We start from the raw sequence: 23,673 nt of genomic DNA on the forward strand, positions 1-23,673 counted from the left end.
GGCTGGTTTCAAAGGTGAAAGAAGAGAACCATGAGCAAATGTGGATATTCTGTAGAATATGGAAAAGGCAAGGAAACTTATTCTCACCCAGAGCCTACAGAAAGGAACACAGCCCTGCCTATGTATACCTTGATTTTAGCTCAGTGAGACCTGTCTCAAACTTCTTATCTATAGAGCCATTTAAGATATAAATTTGTTTTGTTTTAAGCCACAATCTTTGTGGTAATAAGTTATGGCAGCACTAGATAACTATTATAAATGGTAAAATCTAGTGAGTAATTTTAAAATACCACGAAGAGTCAAATAGAACTCAGATAGATTCAGATTGCTTCACTGGTGAATTCCATCAGACATCCAAAGAGAATTCATATCAAGCCTTCTCAAATTCTTCCAAAAAATTGGGTAAAGGGAACACTTCTCAATTCATTCCATAAAGCTAGTATTACCTTAATACCAAAATCAGACAAAAACATCACAAGAATCTAAGTATAGACCAATATCTCTTATGAATACAGATTGAAAAGTCTTCAACAAAATATGAGCAAATTAAATTCAGCAACATATAAGAATTATAAGACCAAGTGGGACTTGTCAGGAATGCAACGGTGGTTCAATACAAAATCATTCATATTAAAAGGAAAAAGGAAGGGGTGCCTGGGTGGCTCACTTGGTTGAGCGTCTGACTCTTAATTTCATCTCAGGTCATGATCTCGGGGTCAGGAGATTGAGCCCCATGTCGGGCTCTATGCTCAGTGTGGAGTCTCTTCTCTCTCTTTTTCTCTCCCTCTGCTCCTGCCCCCCACTTGTGCTCTCTCTCTCTCTAAAATAAATCTTTTAAAAAAAATAAGGGTGCCTAGGTGGCTCAGTCGGTTAAGCGTCTGCCTTCAGCTCAGGTCATGATCCCAGGGTACTGGGATAGAGTCCCGCATGGGGCCGCCTGCTCAGCGGGAAGTCTGCTTCTCCCCCTCCCTCTGCCCCTCTCCCCTGCTTGTGCTCTCTCTCTCTCTCTCTCATGCTCTCTCTCTTAAAAGAAGAAAAAAAATTTTTTTTAAATAAAAATAGAATAAAAGGAAAAAGGAGAAAAACAAATATGATTATCTCAATAGAGGCAGAAGAAGCATATGACAAAATTCAACTCCCTTTCATGATAAAAACACTCGACAAACTTAGAAGAGAACTTCTTCAACCTGATAAAGGGCATCTATGTGAAACTCACAGCTAACATCATTCTTGGTGGTGAAAGACTAAATACTTTTCCCCTAAGACCAGGATCAGAACAAAGATGTCTGTTCTTGTCATTTTGATTTAACACTGTAGTGTAGGTTCTAACAAGAGAGATTAAGCAGGAAAAATAATAATACACTGCGTCCATATTGCACTGGAAGAATTAAAGATAATTTTCTATTATTTTTTCTATTGTTTTTTTTTTTCAAATTTCACACACACAGTAAGTCCATTAAAAAACTATAAGAGCTAATAAACAAATTCATCAAGATTCAGGATACAAAGTCAATATATAAAATTTAATTGTATTTCTCTATACTAGCAAAGAACATCCTTAAAATGAAAGTAAGTAAACAATTTAAAATAGAATCAAAAAGAATAAAATACTTAGGTATAAATTTAACGAAACAAGTATAAAACTTGTATAACAAGAAAACTATAAAACACTGCTGAAAAAAAGAGAATACCTAAATAAATAGAAATACATTCCACATTTATAGATCAGAAAACTGGTTATTGTTAAGATGGCAATAGTCCCCCAATTAATCTACAGATTCAAAGCCATCCCTATTAAAATCCCAGCTGATATTTTTGCAAATTTATGTGGAAATAAAAGGGACCCTGTGCAGAAAAAAGAATACAGAAAAATAAGAATAAAGTAGGACTTAGACTTTCCATTTTCAGAACGTGCTACAAATCTATGTTAATCAATACAGCGTGGTATGGGCATAAAGATAGATGTAAAGATCAATGCAATAGAACGGAGCCCAGAAATAAACTCTTGACTTTATCATCAATTTTTGAAAAGTGTACCAAGACAATTCAATGGTGAAAGAACAGTCTTTGAACACATGGTACTGGAACAACATGATCATGGACCTAAATGCAAAAAGAAAGCAAAAATCTAAAAACTCTTAGAAAAAAAATTAGAGTAAATCTTTATGATCTTGGGTTAGACAAGGTTTCTTAGCTATAACACCTAAAGCACAAGTGACAAAAGAAAAATATAGATAAATAGAACTACATCAAAATTAAAATCCAAACTTTTGTGCTGCAAATGACACCATCAAGAAATAAAAAGACAATCCACAAAATGGGAGAAAATATTTGCATATCACATATTTGATAAGAGATTTACACACAGAATATATAGTTTATACAACTTAATAATAAAAAGACAAATAATCTAATTAAAAATGGGTGAAGGATTTCAATAGACATTTGTCCAAAGAAGGCATACAAATGGCCAATACAGGTATGAAAAGATGTTAAATGTCATTAATCACCATAGAAATGCAAATCAAAACCACAATGAGATATTACTTCACACTCAATATTATGGCTGTAATAAAGACAGACAATAACAAGCATTGATAAAGAACAGGAGAAATTGGAGCCTTTATCCATTGCTGGATGGGAATGTAAAATGGTGCAGCCACTGTGGAAAACAGTTTAGTGGTTCCTTAAAAAGTTAAACAGAGTTACCATATGACCCAGTTATTCCACTCCTAGGTATAGACCCAAGAGAAATGAAAACCTGTACATGAATGTTCACAATAGCATTATTTATAATAGCCAAAGTTTAAAAACAGCCCAAATATCTACCACCTGATGAATGGATAAATAAAAGGTATGTTATGACCATATAATGGAATATTATTCAACAATGAAAAGGAATAGGAGACTGAAACATGCTACAACATGGATGAACCTTGAAAACATTAGGATAAGTGAAAGAAGTCTATCACAAAAGACCAAAAAGTATAAATTCCATTTATATCAAATGTCCAGAATATGCATATCTATATAGACAAAAAATTGGTAGTTACTTAGGGCTCGAGGTAGGGACAGCATAACAAATTAACTGCTAATGGAGTTACTTTGGGGGAGACAAAATCTTTTAAGATTATATTGTGGTGATAGTTACACAACCCTGGCTAAAAAGCATTAAAGTGTACACTTTAAATGGGTGAATTGGGGGCACCTGGGTGGCTCATTGATTAAGCATCTGACTCTTGATTTCAGCTCATGTCATGATCTCACAGTCATGAGATCGAGCCCTGGGTCAGACTCCACGCTGAGTGTGGAGCCTGCTTAAGACTCTCTCTCTCCCTCTGCCCTCCCCTTTACCTCTCTCTCTAAAAATAAATTAATATAAAATAAAAATTAAAAATAAATAAATAGGTGAATTGGATAGCATATGCATTATATCTCAATAAAGGTATCTTTAAAAAGAATAAGATGCTGCTCTGAGAAATGGTTAAGGGTCCTTCAACTAAAAAGAAACAAAGAGAGATCAACTCTGTCTAAAAGAAGCAAAAAAAAAAAAAAAAAAAAGCTATAAGCTATTGACTGAAATTGACTGAAAAAAAATGGGGGCATTTTAGTGATATGAATGGGGCATATAACCAAGGCTTAGGAAGGGAAGGGACAATCTCTCTGGGCTTTGGATGGACAAGTTTATAGACATTCTCCAGGTACTACCATTGTGTGCTTCAGATCTTAGCCAGACTCTGTGCCCCTTTGTTTACTGTGGGATGGCCCAGCTTTGATCACATGGTCAAGGAGATGTTCCCCTGGGAGTGGAATTATTTGTCTTTAATTTCCAGAAAACATTTCACAAAAAAAAACACAATTTTTCTTAGGCTAAATTCTTCTAATAATTTACCAACATTTATCTGGAAAACAGTACCAACTGGGTCACCAATAATCATTTTATCAATTATTTCCCTTGACTAGCCAAATTCATTCCATAGCAATTTTTCTTTGCTTTCCAGCAATGACTTTTGGGGAATAAAATCTTCCTCTGCATTTGAAAGTTCAGGTATTTCACTTCTTTCAATTTTAAGAGATTTTTATTAACAACAGGACAGGTTTCTCTCTTTCAGCACCAGAGACTCTTATTTATTTTCTATTAAGAGAAATATCTGCAAAAAGTAATAAACTAAAACAAACAAACAAAACCCAAAGGATATAAAATGTAAAGTTAAGTCTTTTTATTCAATCCAGTTGAACTACCCAGAGGAAACTATTTTTTAATAACAATTTTGGGAGAATTTTAAAAATGCAGCTCTATCTAAAGACACTATAAAATGGCTCATAATTTCATCACCCAGGTAAACAACCATTGTTATTTTAAATGAATACATAGGTAATGTATGCACTTGACCATAAAATGATACAAAAAAGACAAAAATTCTATTTCTTGATTCTCCCTCCAGACAAGATTTTCATTTCTATTCCCCAATAGTTATCTGTCCCAATGTGTACTTGCTTTTGAAATGGAAAAGTTGTATCAGTATTTGTAGATTTACTGCATTCACTTTTCTTTCTCTGGTTATTAAATATTTTATTCATATTAGAGAATAATAATAAAGTAATATATATGTACTCCCCTCTTAGCTTTAAAAGATTTACAAATACCTCTAGCCACATTAGGGATAGTTTACATTTAGATCTATTTAGGTGAAAATATTTTTTCCCCTCCACCTACAACCAAAGGCCATAAACAGCATATTTCATTGACAGGGTGGAATTATTTTATGTATTTATATACATATGTGTTTTTTTTTAAGATTTTATTTATTTATTTGACAGAGAGATAGAGAGAGAGAACAAGTAGGCAGAGAGGCAGGCAGAGGGAGAGGGAGAAGCAGGTTCCCCGCCAAGCAGGGAGCCCGATGTGGGGCTTGATCCCAGCACCCTGGGATCATGACCTGAGCCGAAGGCAGTCGCTTAACTGACTGAGCCACCCAGGCGCCCCTACATATGTTTGTTTTGTTTATCTATTTCACTAAGTTGAGTTCCTGCAGATGTCTCCATTCTAATGGCTTACTGTTGTGCTTGAATCCTAGATTATGTATTCCATTTCTTACAGAGTAAAGACTCATTTGGAATGAAGCTCTGAGCCAACAGGTCACTACGTTCTGTTCTCTTTTTGGTCTTACAGAATTTTCCGTACTTTTTTGCCTTCTCCCCCAGTATGTTTGTAAAACATGATATTAATGTTTAATCTCTTAGGAGATTTGTTCTTGCCCACTATATGTTCATTCCCTAAACAATAAAAAATATTTTTCACTTGGTTTTGAACTTTATATAAATGGAATCACGTAATTTGAGTTCTTTTGTATAAAGCTTCTTTTGCTCAACATTGTGATTTATAGGAATTCTGTTGCTGTATAAAGTGTAGTTCATCCAGTTTCATTGCTGTATAATAGTCAATTGTACAATTATACAAATGCATTTATCTTTTATACTGCAGATGAATATTTTGTATGTGGAGAGTTATTTCAAAAAAGTGTTGCTATGAAAAATTTTACACATGTATCCTCCAACATACGTGTACGCATTTCCTTAGAGGATATTCACTGGAGTTGAATTATTGGTTTTAGAGTATGTATGTACATATTCTGTGTTGGCAAATTGCTTACCAAAATGGATTTACTAGTTTCTATTCCCACCAGCAGTGTACAAGAGTTTCTATTGCTCCGCATTTTCACCAGGATTCGATTGTGCCATACATTTTTTTTATTTAAATTCAATTATATGCTATGGTGAGCGCTGTGAATTGTGTAAGACTGATGAATCACAGACCTGTACCTCTGAAACAAATAATACATAATATGTTAAAAAAAAAAAAGATAGTAGGAAGGGAAAAATGAAGGGGAGGTGGAAATCAGAGTGGGAGACAAACCATGAGAGACTATGGACTCTGAGAAACAAACTGAGGGTTTTAGAGGGGATGGGTTAGCCCAGTGATGGGTATTAAGGAGGGCACGGATTGAATGGAGCACTGGGTGTTATACGCAAACAATGAATCATGGAACACTACATCAAAAACTAATAATGTAATGCATGGTGACTAACATAACATAATAAAATAAATTTTTTAAAAATTCAATTAATTAACATATAGTGTATTATTAGTTTCAGAGGTAGAGTTCAGTGATTGTCATATGTTTTTTAATGTTGCTAATTTGGTGAGTATGTAGTAATATTGCACTGTGGGTTTAAATGGCATTCCCTGATTGGCAATGTGGTTGAACATCTTTTCTTTCATTGTCTCCTCTGCTTCTTTTCTTCTATTATTTGAATGTTTTCGTAACTTGCCTATTTTTCTATTAGATTGTCTGAGGGGCTTTTTTTTTCCTTTTTGAATATAGATTTTCATTATCTCTTAAAACTCACTAGGAAGGACACAAATGAGGCTAGGTTGGAAATTTTTCTTTCCCTTCTAGATATATATTATGTTGACACTTCTAGGAAATATGCACATAGGGGAAAATAACGTAATATCTGAGGAGCACCAGCAGGAAAATTCTCAAGGAAAAGGAAAATATTAAAGTTAAGATATAAAGAAGACAGATGGAGAAGTGTTATCACATATCTGGAAGCTCATATGGAAAGAAAAAAATAAAAGGGGAGGAAATCACAATTAAGACCACCCTAGAATTTAAAAAAGAAAAAAAAATGATGTTAGCCTACAGAATGAAAGTTTTCCTCACAGAACAAATAGGATAGAAAAGAAAAAAAACAGATAGGTTTTTTGGGGTTTTTTTTTTTTAGATCAGAAACAAAGAGACAGCAAAAGAAATCAAAGAAGTAAATTTATCTATAAATGAACATAAATTGATTCAGGATACACAATCACAATGGGGCAATATTCTCAAAGTGATGAAGGAAGAATATTTGAACCTAAAATGTTAATGTCCAGCTAAACTTTATTTAAATGCAAAAACAAGATAAAGTGGGTCTCAGACACATTAGACCCAGTTTAAAAATGGTTTTTGAAAAAAATTCAAAAGAATCCAAAAATAAATAGTATGTAATCTGTACCATAGCAACATAATTATTCATTTAAATTAAGAAACATATATCAATAAACAAAACAAAAATATAGATTTTAAAGCATATATGTATATCCATGACCACATATTTAATACACCAGAATGGCTATCCATGGTGGAGGTAGGGGTGAGTATAGGAGTGGAAATGGAGAATGAAAAGGAAAAAATACATAAAAAGAAAAAAAAAGAATTGAGTTGCATAAACTATTGATGCTGTGTTTGGTGTATCTGAAGCCCTCCCTGGATCACTGCCAAAAAAAAAAAAAAAAAAGAAGAAGAAGAAAAATGTTGCAATAGAGCCATAAAAACAAGCAAAGTACGAGACTTTGAATTACACAATTATAATTACAGAATTGATCACATCACTTTCAGAAACAGAAAAGCTGGGGCGCCTGGGTGGTTCAGTCATCAAGCCTCTGCCTTTGGCTCAGGTCATGATTCCAGGGTCCTGGGCTTGAACCCCACATCGGGCTCCCTGCTCAGCGAGAAGCCTGCTTCTCCCTCTCCCACTCCTCCTGCTTTTGTTCCTACTCTTGCTATCTCTCTCTCTCTCTGATAAATAAATAAATAAGATCTAATTTAAAAAAAAAGAAACAGAAAAGCTGGACGCTAAATAGGCAAAGACAGAAAATATTTAAATAACCATGAGTTAATAATAGATATATACAAGCTACATGTAAACAACATATCCTTTTCAAGCACTCAAAACAATAAACAGAAATTTGGACTACATCGAAGTTAACATTTCAGTTCAATAATGAGCACCATATACAAAATTAAAAGACATTGCCAGATAGGAAATTGCATTTTCAATGTCTCAGCCCATCAAGCAATTAATGTCAGGAAGAAAAAAGATATTGTTGATAACAGACAACAAACAAAATGAAATAGAAAAGTGATCAAAGGCTATAAATAGCTAACATACAAAACAAGAAAATCCAAATGCCTTAAAAATACATAAAGATATACTCAGCCTGAACAGATAATCAGAGAATAATTGAAACAATGAGACATTACTGGTCATCCTTAAGTTTGGCAAAATATTGTATTTAGGTAAATCCAAGGATTATCAAACATGTGAGAAAGCAAGATCCTTCGTTTTCTGTTGAGAGGAGGCCAAACTGGTAAGGCATTTTGAAGAGCATTATGCAGTATTTAGGAGAGACTATGGAGGCATGTACACAATGACACAATAATATATGAGTCAGAGAAACTATAAACAGATCCAATAGGGTACAGATATGAAGTTGTTCATCTCTCCACTGTTTGAGATAAACAGGAACTTAAGCAACTAAGGTGAACATCACTTGGGAAATGGAAAAGTCAAAGATGGTAGATACATAAAGTAGAAAATTATACAGGAGTCAAAAGCAATGTAATATACCACACACACACACACACACACACACACACACACACATATACACACACCATTACGGATTGAATTGAAAATGCAGTGCCTTAGCTTGCTTTCACCTGCTATGGCCTTTCTCAATCCCCTCCTCACACCACTAGATTGGTTGGTCTAGAATCTTAGTTCTTGATTGATATGGGTGTTTTCCTTTAAAAAAAAAAAAAGAGTGGGGTTAATTATGAAAAAATTCAGCATTATCAAAGACAGAACTCTTAAATAATAGGGATAAAATGAGGAACACTCTTGAAGTACAGAGATGCTTCTGGTTTAACCACATAGTTTGTAAAAGAGCTCAGCCTGCAAAACTGTTCACCTACCATTGTCATTTAGCATGTTGATGTAGTGTACAAATTTATTTTTAAAGTATGGACTCTAATAATATCATATTTCCTGATCACTTTAAAGCAATACTTATTTACCTTTTCCATTTCTACCTCCTGCATTTGATGACTAGTTGATGGGATTAATAATTTATACTAGAATGAAGAGATAAATGTAGCTAAATCCGGTGAATGAGGTGAAAATATCCAATTCCAACATGAAGACTATACAGACTGAACAAGTGACCAAATAACTAATTTTGAAAACAGAAACAACTGAATAGTTAATATTTTGGATTTAGTTGGAGTTAATATTTTGGATTTAGTTGAGGATTGAGAAAGGCCATAGCAGGTGAAAGGAAGCACTACTGACTTCTTTGCTATTCACCATAGCAAAATGAACATAGATATGGATACTCAGACTCTTGCATTCGTAGACAACCTTCATCCTCCACTCTGAAAGGACTGCTGTTATATAATCACACACATTAAAAAGTTCTAGGCTAAGAAGCATTGGTTGTAGGAAATAGTTGTTCTTATTTTACAGCAATATTGGGACAAGATTAGTTTCCCACTAAGAATAGGGGTGGTGATGAGAAGGGCTCTGTTCATTTTGAGCAGAGTAGCAATCTGGGCTGCTTCTCACAATGTACAAGTTTGGGCAGAAATATGTCAAATAATGCTGAACTGATCATCCTTTAAAAGGTTCAATCCCAGATATTCCCGTAAATCTGAAACTCTATGATCAGCCAGAGAAGGGTTTTAGTACTTACTCTATCACTTTCCTAGTCCAGACTTTCATCATGATCAAGTAACCTTCATCTAGTCAACCTCTTTTTGCCAGAAGATCCAAAGGAAATATGGAAAATAAAGGTGAGCAAGAAAGGTAGACAATTTTTTTCATAATTAACCTCATTCTTTTTTGAAAAGAAAATCCATATATTCTGAAGTTGAAATACCTCCCAGCTTTTGATGCACAGCCACACAGAGGCAATACTCTCAAAAACACCCAAACTTCTATTCTTTTGTGGAGCAAGTGCGACTATATCACTAGTCCAGTATCACATTTCTCTTGTAAGAGATTTCAAGTATAAACCCAGCTCATTCCACACATCTTCCAGTATTATCACAAGCCAAGCACATGAGATTTGAGTCTGCTTTCCCAGTTTCCTAAGGACAGTACTAACTTCCATTCTTTCCCAAAACTATGCTGGAAAAAACTTCTCTAAGTTAAACAAATGATCTTCTTCCCAAACTAAACCTCACACTTATCAAGAAAATGTCACTTGATTTGTCCCAATTGAAAGCAACCATATTTTCTGTCATTGCCCTCTCAGTATTTAGGTTGTCATATCATTACTTCCCACATTCTAGGATTCCATATATCACAATGAATCTGTTGCCTACCCGACTTACTCTTTATCAGCATGCAAGTCTCCAATTTGGTCTCAGCAAAGGTAACCATGAGTCACGGTGGTATGGTGTTTCCAACTGTATCTATAGATTTGACAATCTCTCAAACATTGGGACTCCTTTTGAAAATTAGAATGCCATAATTTCTCTCTTTACTCAATATTTTATGTTCAACCCTTTCTTTTATTTTTTTAAGGGCCTGATGCTGGGCTTGAACTCACAACTGTGAGATCGAGACCTGAGCTGAGATCAAGAGTCGAATGCCCAACCAACTGAGCCACGCAGGCACCCCTATGTTCAACTCTTTCTATTAAACACACACACACACAAACACACACACACACACACACATACACACACACATAATTTAGAGAAATATGTGTATGCATATAAGTAGGTACATAACTATGTATGTATTTACATGTCTACAGCCAGAAAAACAATCTACTCACTTCATTCAATTCTGCTTATATGTATATAACTTCTTCTATCACATCTCAGGCAAGAGCTCATTAAATCTCTTCTTAAATATCCCTAAAAATGTACAGTTGATTAACATTTAAAATTCTGATAGCTGCAATAATATAGTGTTAATTCCCATAATAAATTGAACTCTTTCTATATGTAATATTTACCCACTGCTTCTAGTTTTCCTCTTCAGAACCATTATGAACTACATGCAGTTTTTCATGGTAACTTTATTATGTGCATTTTGTTTCCAAGACAAACCAAGAACAAAGACAAAATACTTGAACAAAAACTGACCAGCCCCCAATCATAGTTTTCCTGCTTTATAATTATCTGAGCAATAATGATATGGTAATAAATTTTTGAAAAACGTACGATAGTACCAATGGAACTATTTCTAGTATCAAAACAGACCGCAGGAAGCCCTTTAGTAAAAGTAGGATAAACATTCAGGCAGCTTCCTGAAAAATGCATGAAAAAAATAAAATCTTTTTAGGATAACTTTTTTAAAATCTTTTTAATAATAGGTCAAATACTTAAAAAGAAAAACTGAAAAATAAAAGTCACTAACAGTAGGAAGCAACATGTAAAGACAGACGTCACTTTTCAGTTTTGCTTCAAAGTAGCATTTAAGAGTTACATAACTACTTGGATAAAAGAATTCTAAGAAAAAGCTGGATTGAAAGCTGTGACAGATGTTATCACAAAATAAATACCTAAATTATTTTTTTCCCCAAGAGAATGAGTAGTAAGAAGAAGAGGAATCATGTTTCTTTATATTACCTGGGGATACATATCTTAGTGACATTTTTAAAAACAGGTTTAAGTATAACATTTAAAAGAGGAATGCTGGATCAATGGTAGCAGCAGGGATTAGGGAGGTAAATTATAACTGAGAGTCTATGACTTTTTCCCTGGGGCCTTTTTTTTTTTAGCTCAACTCTTGGTTATTCAAATAGATCCTAATTATGCTCTCAACTTTGAATTTCAATACACTAAAAAAAAATAAAAGATGATTGGCGATGTTTTTTGAAAAGAACAAAACTTAAAGCCTCAGAATGAAAATAAATTTGGTCTGGCAACACATAGTTGATAGCAAAAGTCCATAGTATTATATAAATAATCTTCTAATAGCTCAGTGCTTTATTCTGTGGTCAGATTGTTATATTTTTTTCTTTCTTTCAATTCTGATCTGTCCCCTCTACCATCATCCTGAGCCAGGGAAGCTGGTTTTGTTCCATATACTAACCTAATCTACTCTATCAAGAGTCCCAGACACATATCCAACAATTCCAAGAACAATTCTGTTTATTAGTATTCAGATCATTTACATCACTTCAAATAGTATTATTTGAGCATCCATATGCCAGGCAATTTAATTGTTGCTCAAGATACAAAAATCAATAAATATGACCACTCCCAACAGGCAAATATTTATTCACATAATTACCAAGACAACTAAATCCATCAGGCAATTTTGCAATATCCTGCTTCATTTTAGTTCTGCAAAACTGTCCAGGATGTGTGTGTGTGTGTCTGTGTGTGTGTGTGTGTGTGTGTGTGTGTGTGTGTGTGTGTAGGCATTTGATCCCCAGACATATGATCCCCATCACCACCATTTATGACTTGGGACATGTTGCTATGGCTCCCTGAAACTCATTTCCATCTCTCTAAAACAGTACTCATGATCCGTCATGAATTGTTGAGGAAGTACATGAGAAAATGTACATACCCATGCCTAGTCCATAAGAAACATTCAATAAATATCTGTTATTATATCTTAACTATTATTAGTTATTTGAATGAATAAAATTTTCTGGAATCATATAATTTTAGAGTTCATGTAATCAACAGTTTCTTCATAGTGTTCAGGTAAAATAGGTACCCTAGGCAATGAATTATTGACAATACCAAAAATATAACCCAGGAGTCTTCATCCCAAGATCATTTAATTTAAATTTTCATTTAGTTCCTTAACCTAAGCCTATCTCCTTGCCTCTTCCTTCTCTAAGGGGCTTATATATTTTTAGGTAGGTTGTCTACAATTCAGACTGCATAGATTGCCCAAGTTTTTTATAAATATTTCTAGCAGAAGCAGGACAAGAATTCAGATCCTGACTCCTCATTAATTGTTTGTTGGTAGCTAGTACAGGCTCTAAGTAACTATTTACCTAAGTATATATGTATAAAAGTTTATCTTGCCCAGTCAAAAACACCATAGCAATGACACCGTGTTGCAGTGTGAAGAGAATTTATATTGATTTCTTAAAAAACATATAGACTTTTGTTTTCCAGTTATTGTAACAAAGACAAAGACATAAAACATCACTATTATTGACATTGACTTAATGCGTAAAAGTCAGGAAGAAAATTTATCTTATCCAGGGTGAATATTTCACTATCACTACCGACATAGGTAGAATTCACACACCTTTCCTTAGGTATGGCCATTCTTAGATAACATTTTAACAGTACCATATATTCTTGTAAGATATATAGAAAAAAAGTATTATGCCAACATGGAAAAAGATTGACTTATGAATGTTAGATCAAAAAAGATCATGATGCTCAAACTGCGCAGAAGCCAACAATGGTGGAGCCTCCTTGAAATCCTCAGTCACCTTCAACACATACATGAAATGGATTTTTTCGCTTAAACAAACCTCATATTTCCCCTTCCTGTCTCTCATCACCAGAGCTTTATTTCAGATGCTCATCATGTCCTGGTTAGATTATTACCAGGTGTCAACTTACTTTAGTCTCTCCTTACTGTAGGTTGTCATTTATCATTTTGTCACTGTCAACATCACATTTTAATTTTTTTAAGACTTATTTATTTGAGAGAGAGCATGAGAGAGCACAAGCAGGGGGAGGGGCAGAAGGAGAGGGAGAAGCAGACTCCCCACTGAGCAGGGAGCCCAATGTGATGTGGGGCTCAATCCCAGGACCCCAGGATCAGGAACTGAGCCAAAGGCAGGTGCTTAACTGACTGAGTCACCCAGGCGCCCCAACATCATATTTTTAAGCCCCCCAATTCAAATAATTCTTCTCCTCAGGGGCCCACTCCTTTATTTTTTAGCCATTCAACCTTTCTTATAATTTCTAAAACAAATCATATTTTCTTTTACTTTGTGTTTTGCTTCTTCTGGAATAATTTTACTTCCTTTCATATCATGATGAAAATTTCATTGCCTATGATTGTCCCCCAAAAGAAAAACATCATCCCCTCTCCCTATTCCTTAAACACCAGTTACATTTTATCTGTCTTCTCTAGGAGACTAATGCCCCAAAGACTGTTGGTCAACTTTGTAACCTCCTCCACAGTCCAAACCCTGGCACAGTACCCAACACATAGTATGCACTCAAGGAATGCTGGTTGAATGAATGACTGAATTAAGTAACTTGTTGCATTTTGTGTACTACAGAATAAAATTTTGTTATGATGTGGACTAAGTACTTGAGTATTAAATTTTCTTCTACATGAGTTGGTGTATTTTTCTTCCCTCTTCAAAATGTAATAGAGTTATGAAATTATGCATGTAATGACTCAAAAATCATGGAAAATAAGAAGGAAGAAGGACAATTGCTCCTACCTTGGGTTAAACTTAAGCATAGATGATTATCTAGTTTCTTTGATCTAATGACCATTTGAAAGGAAATCGACATGTAGTTTTTAAATCAATTCTATAATTTCTTCAATGTTCAGAGGAGAAATTAACCTCTTAAAAAGTAAAAAGCATTACCTATCAGAAACCAAGCAACAACAACAATGAATTAGAAATGTAAATCTTCAGTGAAGCATGACTCTCACCCCCAAGTGCTGTTTAATAAATGCTGCCTAGGATTTACCTGTCAATTATCTTTGCTTTAGTCTCCATTGGTTCATTCCTTTATTCGATAAGCAGGTATTAAAAGATAAAGTGGTAAGCTGGTAAGGGCTTAGGTTCAAGCTCTAATGACAGGCTAAGGCTTCCATCCCACTTCTCTCCCTCTCAGAGTGAGAAGCAAGGTGTCATAATTCCAAAATATGAAGTATTCCCTAGAGAGAGTAGATCAGGAGTGGAGAAAGGGAGCTAGTCACTTGACTTGAGATTTTAGAGTAAGAATGTGAGTATTGAGGAGGAAAAAGCCCAGGAGTTAAGATGGGAGAATGCTAGATATAACTAACCCATTTCATAAATACTTGCAAAATGTATGAATTAATTAACTCTGAACTTGAAGCTTCTACAAATATCACTTAGGGGAAAAAACAGCGAAAAGTCATGAGAGTGGTTCCAAGGAAAGTAGGGCATTTTTCACTGTCATAGGCAATAACTGACTTTCCAAACACTCGAACTGCCCACACAATAGAGAGGATCCTAGGTGAAAAATGTTAGAGACAGTTCCAACAAAGACTCAGATCAACTCACTAAAGACCCTATCTTCTTCAAAGATAAATCTGTTCATTCCAACTTATTCATTCAACATTTTAAATGATTTATGATGTGACAATCCCTATATTCACCACAGAGGATACAAATATTCATAGCAGACATAATTTTTGCCCTCATAAAGCTTATAGTAAAATAATGGAAAAATATAAGTGATCAGTTAACCAAAACAAATAAAAAATTACATTCTGTTATTTATTGAATACATAATCATACTTAGTGAAGGTCCAACAGCAGCTTGCTGGATCAAAACACAGAAAGTGACTGAGCTAAATAAGGAAAACTTTTCATTTATTTAACAAAATTAGTTAAATGTTTACTATACGTCAAACATAGCAAAGGAAAGAGAAGAAAAGTGTGTACAAGGCATAGCTCCCCATTGATAGATGAATGAATAAAGAAAATACACACAAACACACAGTGGAGTATTATTCAGCCATAAAAACAAAGGAAATCTTGTCAAGGTCCATGGATGGACCTTGTGGGTTAAGTGAAATAAGTCAGATAAAGACAAATACTAATTTCACTTATATGTGGAATATAAAAAACAAGATGAAACAAAACAAAGACCAAACTCATAGATAGAACAGGTTGGTGGTTGCCAGAGGTGGGGTTGGGCAAAAATGGGTGAAGGTGGTCAAAAGATACAAACTTCCAGTTATAAAATAAATGTCATGGGGATGTCTATATAGCATGGTGATTTCAGTTCATACTACTGTATTGTATAAGCAAAAGTTGCTAAGAAAGTAGATCTTAAAAGTTCTCATCATAAGAAAAAGAGTTGTAACTATGTATGGTGATGGATGTTAACTAGATTTATTGTAGCGATCATTTTGCAAAATATACAAATATGAAACCATTATGTTGTACACCTGAAATTAATATGTTATATGTCAATGATGTCTCAATTAAAAAAAATTACAATCAGAATAAAAAGACATAGTCCCCGGTCCTTCAAAAAGCATATGGTTTGATAGGGAAAACAGGTATATAACCAAAGAGATATCAACACGCATACAATATGATGTAATAGTAAATACATAAATAGAGATAAGCCTTTGCACGTTTCCATTACATGCACATATAAAAAAGCAATCAGAATGCAGAGAAGGAAATGATCATTTAAGATACTATTATTTTGAAATGTTTAAATTAATTGTGAGAAAGACCTGATACTAGCTCAGACCCTACCAAAACTGAGCTGCATGCTTCTCTTATTCTCACATTTGTCCCTCATTGCAACCTCAGTAAGTCCTTCCTACTAATCCAGTTTTGATATAGGTATATGATCCCACCTCAAACCAGATAATCCCCCATTTGAGACCAAACTCTAATCCTTAGCCCTGCCAAAAAAAATTGACCCAGTTTAACCTCCACGTATTTGGCTATATCTTTATGGAAGTCCCACCAGTACCCAGCACTACCAGTCCTATATACTAAACCAAGGTTCCATGAACCTGTCCTCTCCTACTATAGTTAGCTTATTAGAAATGCATGTTGAGTCGATCCATTAAATAAATACCTGTAGAACACTTAAAATAAACAGAGTTTGAGAAGCGGTACAAAGGTGAACAAAATAAAATTCCTATCCTCAATAATTTTATATCCAAGGAAACAGACACTCAAAAGGATTAATTTCAGTAGCCCATTAAAAGCACATCACATTTATAAGATACAGGGACAGAAAGGAATACCTAATTCAAGTTAGAAGAGATGAAGAGAAAAAAAGACCTTTCTCAGTGAGGAGACCACAAATCCCAGTTTGCCCTGAGAAGTGCTGGGCTACACTTGTTATGTTGGCATACCTTTCTCCCCCCTAAGTTTTTATTTCAATTCCAGCTAGTTAACATACAATGCAATATTGGTTTCAGGTGTAGAATTTAGTGATTCATCACTTACCTACAACACCCAAGTGCTCGTCACTAGAAGTTCCTTCCTTAATACTCATCACCTGTTTAATCCATCCCCTTTGTCCACTTCCCCTCCAGTAGCCATCAGTTTGTTCTGTTTCTTGGTTAAGAGTCTGTTTCTTGGTTTACCTCTCTTCCCCCCCCCATGTTCATTTGTTTTATTTCTTTTTTTTTTTTTTTTAGATTTTACTATTTAGGGTTTTTTCCCAAAAATTTTTATTTAAATTCTAGTTAGTTAACATACAGTGTAATATTGGTTTCAGGAGTAGAATTTACTGATTCATCACTTACATACAACACGCAGTGTTCAACACAAGTGCCCCCCTTAATACCCATCACTCATTTAGCCCATCCCCCACCATTTGTTTTCTTAAATTCCACATATGAGTGAAATCATATGGTATTTGTCTTTCTCTGACTTATTTCACTTAGCATAATACTCTCTAGCTCTATCCACGTTGTTGCAAATGGCAAGATTTCATTTTTATGGCTAATATTCCATTGTATAAATATATATCACATCTTCTTTATCCATTCATCAGTCAATGGACATCTGGGCTCTTTCCATAATTTGGCTATTGTAGATAATGCTGCTGTAAACATCAGGGTGCATGTACTCCTTTGAATGTGTATTTTTGTATCCTTTGGATCAATACCTAGTAGTGCAATTGCTGGATCATAGGGTAGTTAGTTCTATTTATAACTTTTTGAGGAAACTTCATACTGTTTTTCAGAGTGGTTGCACCAGTTTGCATTCCCACCAACAATGTAAGAGGGTTCCCCTTTCTCCGCATCTTCACCAACACCTGTTGTTGCCTGTCTTATTGATTTTAACCATTCTGACTGCTATGAGGTGAAATCTCATTGTAGTTTTGATTTCTATTTCCCTGATGATGAATGCTGTTCAGCATCTTTTCATGTGTCTGTTAGCCATCTAGATGTTTTCTTTGGAAAAATGTCCATTCATGTTTTCTGCTCATTTTTTAATTGGATTATTTGTTTTTTAGGTGTTGAGTTTTATAAGTTCTTTATATATTTTGGATACTAACCCTTTATCAGATATGTCACTTGCAAATATTTCTACCATTCCAAAGGTTGCCTTTTAGTTTTGTTGTTTCCTTCGCTGTGCAGGTTTTTATCTTGATGAAGCCCCAACAGTTTATATCTGCTTTTGTTTCCCTAGCTTCAGGGGATGTATCTAGTAAGAAGTTGCTAGGGCTGATATCAAAGAGATTACTGCCTGTGTTCTCCTCTAGGATTTTGATGGTTTGCTGTCTCACATTTAGGTCTTTCATCCGTTTTAAATTTATTTTTGTGTATGGTATAAGAATGTGGTCCAATTTCATCCTTTTGCATGTTGCTGTGCAGTTTTCCCAACACCATTTGTTGAAGAGACTGTCTTTTTCCCGTTGGATATTCTTTCCTCCTTTGTCATAGATTAATTGCCCATATAGTTGTGGGTCTGTTGCTGACTTCTCTATTCTGTTCCATTGATGTGTTTGTCTTTGTACCAGTACATACTGTTTTGATCACTACAGCTTTGTAATATAACTTGAAGTCGGAAATTGTGATGCCTCCAGCTTTGCTTTTGTTTTTCAAGATTGCTTTGGCTCTTCGAGGTCTTTTGTTGTTCCATACAGTTTTTAGAATTGTTTGTTCTAACTCTGGAAAAAATGTTGTTGGTATTTTGATAGGGATTTCATTAAATGTGTACATCGCTTTGAGTAATATAGACATTTTAACAATATTTGTTCTTCCAATCCATGAGCATGGTATATTTTTCTATTTTTGTGTCATCTTCAATTTCTTTCATTAGTGTTTTATAGTTTTCAGAGTACAGATCTTTTACCTCTTTGGTTAGGTTTATTCCTAGGTATCTTATGATTTCAGTGTAATTGTAAAGGGGATTGATTCCTTAATTTCTCTTTCTGCTACTTCATTATTGGTGTATAAAAATGCAACAGATTTCTGTATGTTGATTTTGTATCCTGAGACATTACTGAATTTGTGTATCAGTTCTAGCAATATTTTGGTGGAGTCTTTTGGGTTTTCTATATAGAGTATCATGTCATCTGCTAACAGTGAAAGTCTGACTTCCTCCTTGTTGATTTGGATGCCTTTTATTTCTTTTTGTTGTCTGATTGCTGATGCTAGGACTTCCAGTACTATGTTAAATAACAGCGGTGAGAGTAGACATTCCTGTCTTGTTCCAGACTGTAGAGGAAAAGCTCTGAGTTTTTCCCCACTGAGGATGATATTAGCTATGGGTCTTTTGTAGATGGCCTTTATTATGTTGAAGTATGTTTCCTCTGACCCTACTTTCTTGAGGGTGTTTATAATGAATGGATGTTGTACTTTGGCAGTGGCATACCTTTTTAATAATGTCTCATTTTATTTTAAGACTTGGCAGATAAAAGGTGATATTCATTAAAGTTAATTGTTAATAGTTAAATCTTGGGTAATAGTATAGAGAATAATGGGGTGAAACCAAGTGAAGTCAGAGAAGTAATCCAAATAAAGAATGTATACTGCCTAAATCCTGGAGGTAGGAAAATATGAAATGAGTAATTGCAAGAAAGTCAATAAGACCAGAATGTGGCATTTCAAGATTTGCAGAATGTGAAGCCAGCAGGTAAAAATGAACTACATAAAATGGAGCTTCAGCTTGATCCTTCAAGTAATGAGGAACCACTGAAGGGTTTCAAATAGACAAATGATGAGGTAAGACGTGACACTATTTGTACTTTGAAAAATCAGACTGTTGGACAAACAGAGAAAAGAGGTGATTTTGAAGCAACATGATATGGGATTAAACATTAAAACATAGGTTTTGGAATCAGACCAATTCAGATTTAAGTTATACTCCGATTTAAATCCTAATATTACCACTTACTAACTTTGTTACAAGCACAGACTCTGGAGTCAGACTGCCTGGCTCCAAAACCTAGTTCAAATACTTATCATCTCTATTACCTTTAGAAGCTACTTAACTTCATTATGCCTCAGTTTCATTACCCATATAATTAAAAAAATAATAATACTCCTTACTTCACAGTGTTTTAATTAAGGTTAAATATGTTGGGGGGGCCTGGTTGGCTCAATTGGAAGAACATGCCACTCTTGAGCTTGGGGTTGTGAGTTCAAGCACCACATTGGATGTAGAAATTACTTAAAAATAAAATCTTTAAAAAGAAAGTTTAAATATGTTAATACAGACAATATCCTTAGAACAGTGCCTGGAACATGATAAGCACCTTCTGTTCACATGTTTTGCTCACGATTTTTTCACAACAAAATAGATATTCGTTGAAAATTTTCATAATTATTTTAAGTTAAAAGTTTGATGACACAATGTTTATAAAAAATTTAAGACATAGTTTAGTAGCAAAAAGAAAAGTTAGCTCCTGTTCCAATGCCCAAGAAGAGTTTTGCTCTATCTGTAACAAAAGGATGAGGTGGTAGTAATACTTGTAGATGTCAGAAGATTTTTTTCCCATTTTTATTAGCATGATCTACTCAAAGAAAGAAGTCTTAAAGAATGACAAGAAGGGATTTTCATTGGAATGATGTCTTATAATTACTAAAAGCAGAATTATCTCCAGCCCATTAGTAAGAGCAACAAGAAGATGATAGAATGTACATACTATGTATGTATCACAAATAGTACATTATGACTTTTCCAAATTTGTTTTAAATACTGGGTTATCTCTTTCAGGTTATTTCCTCTCAGAGCAATTAAATAACAAAAATATACATCTTCATATTTAAAGTAGTTGCTAGAGAAATTATAAATTAAATTCAAATGCACATACACATTGGACACTGTTGGGGCCCCACACCACACACCCTAGGGCCAGCTCTACCTTCAGCAATAGCTGTGGTGGACAGTTCTTGCACATACTGTAGGCTTCCCTCTTCAAGTTCCCAGGGTATCTTACTCTAAGGGCACAGTCCATAAGTGCAGTAGATAGACATCTCCAGGAGCAACCTTCAGTCAGTGACAGATGACTGTCAGTGGGTAGATGTCCCAGTCTCACATTCATTGGAGGGACAATTCTGAGGTTTATTCTACATGGTTTCCCAAAGGATCCCTAGCAAGATTGAACTCAGTTGCCTAGAGTAATAACCAGTTCAAGAACCCACTTTTAATTGGCTTTCCCTCATCCATGTTTAACTCTTCCACTGCATTCTCTCTATTCCAGCATTCTGGGAACACATCCCAAATAAGCTATCTGTGCCTAAATCAAAATCTAAGAATTTGCTTTTGGGAGAACCCAAACTATGACAAGAATTCTATTATACTAAAATTTTAATCTGATCATCTTTGTAATAAATTTTTGATAAGTTGAGTGGATAATCGTATCAGTTGGTCGACATGCTAATAATTCTGTTTTTAATTTCATGACTTCTTTCTGTTATCACGAGGATTGTGCTGTTAATATGAGCTAACTATACATATCTTAGTATTTCTATCACCACACCTGACTCTTTTCATTATTAGAAAGAAAAGAATCTTTTGTAACATCTATTCAATGTTCTGTTGTAGAAAAGGGGGTAATATTAATGACAGTGGAACAATTTTCAAATTTCAAAGAAAATGTATCTCAACCAAAAAAAATTATTTAATGTACAAAATGCAGCCTCCTTGTGTTTGGATGGCCCTTACTCTCAATCAATACAGTTCACACAATATTTTGCTCAAGATTTATTCAGCAAAATAGATATTTTTTGAAAAATATTGTTCACTTTCTTTCCCTGTCAGACTGTTGACACACTAGTGAATTGTTTATAAAATGAATGTTGTATCTTCCTTTCAGCTGACAGGTCCCTGTGGATTGCTGTTTATTAGTTTTGTTTGTTGTGATTCAAAATGCAGGATCTATTTTTCCCCAGTGCTGCTTTTTTTTTCACTTTTCTTTTCTTTTCTTAGTCAACCAGAAGAAGATAAACAGAATGTTCTTATTTACAAGTAACTACTGAGATGTCCTTCAAACCCACTTTGAATTTCCATTAAGCTCTCCTTCCCCGTCTCAAATCTTAAAAATGTAAAAGAATCTAATGCACAAGTTGAGAAGTTGGGGGGGGGGGTTTCTGTTTGTTTGTTTTTTAGCTCTTTATGTTGGAGTTGTACAATATAGGATTTATTTACAGGGTCAGAAAAGTGATGTCATTGAAATCTCTTTAAATTGGTGGCATTGAAATGAGAGCAAAATTAACGGTATATTCAAAGCAATTACTTTTAGACAGAAGCAAATTTTTGTAATTCATCTCTTCATCCATTTATCCATTCATCAAACTTGTATTAAATACCAAATATGGGGGCACCTGGGTGGCTCAGTCGTTAAGCGTCTGCCTTCGGCTCAGGTCATGATCCCAGGGTCCTGGGATCGAGCCCCGCATCAGGCTCCTTGCTCGGCGGGAAGCCTGCTTCTCCCACTCCCCCTGCTGTGTTCCCTCTCTCACTGTGTTTCTGTCAAATAAATAAATAAAATCTAAATAAATACATACATACATACATACATACATACATACCGAATATGCTGGGCACTGAACTGGGTGCTAGAAATAGCAGAAATGAATATCTCAGTCCCTGACTTGAATAAGTTCAATTGACCTGAGTAAACAAACATGTAAAAGATGATTGAATTTTAATGTGACAGGTGCTATAATAGAGGTATTATCTAGAGGCTGAAAAATGAGGGAGCATAGAGAAGAATCTAATTCTCTCATGAAAACTTCATTGAGGTTACACTTGAGTCTTGAAGGATGAGTTAGGCAGACAACAGAAGGTGGGCATTTCAAGCACATGCAAAGACAGCAATAAAAAAAATTTTTATTTTGTGTTGTTTTGTTCAGATTTTGTTAGAGAATGCAAATTCTTTGTACTTCTGCAGTATAGAAAAGAATAGGGAAGAATCCATGCTGGCAAAGAAGGCAAAAGTGTGCCTTGAAGGAATTTGGATTTTACACCATAGGTAACCGGAGTCCTAAATTTGAGCACTTTAGCAATATTTGCGTTTTAGGACCTGTGTTGGATCTGAAGTCACTGTGGAGAATGAATGATGGGAAGTAGCACTGGAGATGTGAGAACAATTAGACTCCTGCTCATCTTCCCATTATCACTGATGTAAATGTCACCATGTGAGAGGGCTTCCTTGGCTACCTGAAGTAAGTCCCTGGCATAGACACTGCCCCATGATATGATTTTAAAGAATAAATAAATAACTAAATAGATAGATAGAAAGAAAGGGATGGGAAAGGTAATAAAGACTTGAAAAGTGGAGGTCAGAATGGAATGGAATAAGAAAAGATTAAAAAAATATTTTCAATCAAAATCAATACGATTTGGTGATAAATTTAAAGAAAGTAAGTTGTGATCATTTTTTTTAAGTAAAGTTAAAAGTAAAAAAAAGGGGGGGGGGAATTGAAAGACCCTGAATTTACTATTTGAGAAACTGGTTTGATCATATTGCTATTAACTGACAAAAGTAATAGATTCAGAGACTGTTGTTGGATGTATTGTGCATGTTGTAGGGAGTAAAAAGGGAGTGCTTTTCCATAGAGAAGGCTATACATAAGACTAGTTTGTAACATTGTGAGTTTTAGATACCTTCCAAGATATTCATGCAGACATACCCAGTAAAACAG

The sequence above is a fragment of the Halichoerus grypus genome, chromosome 5 (genome assembly GCF_964656455.1).
Source record: "Halichoerus grypus chromosome 5, mHalGry1.hap1.1, whole genome shotgun sequence".
In the NCBI taxonomy this organism is placed as follows: domain Eukaryota; kingdom Metazoa; phylum Chordata; class Mammalia; order Carnivora; family Phocidae; genus Halichoerus; species Halichoerus grypus.